The sequence below is a fragment of the Rhinopithecus bieti genome, unplaced genomic scaffold (genome assembly GCF_001698545.2).
Source record: "Rhinopithecus bieti isolate Rb0 unplaced genomic scaffold, ASM169854v2 scaffold_947, whole genome shotgun sequence".
Lineage (NCBI taxonomy): Eukaryota > Metazoa > Chordata > Mammalia > Primates > Cercopithecidae > Rhinopithecus > Rhinopithecus bieti.
The window spans coordinates 125,577-126,825 of NW_016803664.1; positions in this window are offsets into that span (position 1 = coordinate 125,577).

Here is a 1,249-nt window from a genome sequence, read left to right on the forward strand (position 1 = left end):
TGCTTAGAAGCATGTCTCTCTTGAGTTACCATAGAAGGGAAGAGACTGTTTTGTAGTCCAAATCACACAGAATATACATTGATTCCTTTATGATGACTGCTTAACTTCCCATTGCCTGTGCCAGAGAGGCTTTCTCATGTAGCTGATTAATTCCTGTACTTTACAGACAGGAAAGTTCCAGAAACATTAAGAATTCTGAAAGATCTATGAGCAAATGGTGCTGAATACTTTTTTTTTTAAGCCACGTTTTATTGTCTTAGTCAAAGCAGGATTATTAAGTGATTATTTAAAATTCATATTTTTAAAATAGCAACTTCAAGTATGACAACTTTTAAACTGGAATAAGTATTTATTTTCTGTGAATGAAAATGAATTGTGACAAAAAAAATTACAACATACTAGAGTCTGTAGGACACAGCTAAGGCAGTTTTAAAAGGGAAATTCATAGCACTAAATACCCACATCAAACTGCTAGAAATATCTCACATTAACAACCTAACTTCACAACTGAAACAATTAGAGAAGCAGGAACAAACCATCCCCAAAGCTAGCAGAAAATGAGAAATAAAAATAAAAATCAAGCTAGGCACCGTGGCTCACACCTGTAATTCTGGTACTTTTGGGGGCTGAGACAGCAGGATCACCTGAGGTCAGGAGTTCAAGACCAGCTTGGCCAACATGGTGAAACCCTATCTCTACTAAAAATACAAAAATTAGCCGGGTGTGGTAGCAGGCACCTGTAATCCCAGCTATTTGGTAGGCTGAGGCAGGAGAATTGCTTCAACCTGGGAGACGGAGGTTGCAGTGAGCCAAGATTGTGTCATTGTACTCCAGCCTGGGTGATAATAGCGAGACTTTGTCTCAAATAATAATAATAATATTTTTAAAGGCCACTAGCTAGACCAATAAAGAAAATAAAAAGAGAAGTTCCAAATAAACACAATTAGAAATGATTAAGGGAATGTTACTACTGACCCCACCGAAATAGAAACAAGCATCAGAAACTACTACGAACACCTCGACGCGCACAAACTAGAAAACCTAGAAGAGATGGATAAATTCCGAGACACATACACCCTCCCAAGATTGAGCCAGGAGGAAATTGACTCCCTAAATAGACCAAAAATGAGCACTGAAATTGAATCAGTAATAAATAGTCTAGCAATAAAAAAAAAAAGACCCATGACCTGATGAATTCACAGCTGAATTCTGCCAGATGTACAAAGAAAAACTGGTATAATTCCTACAG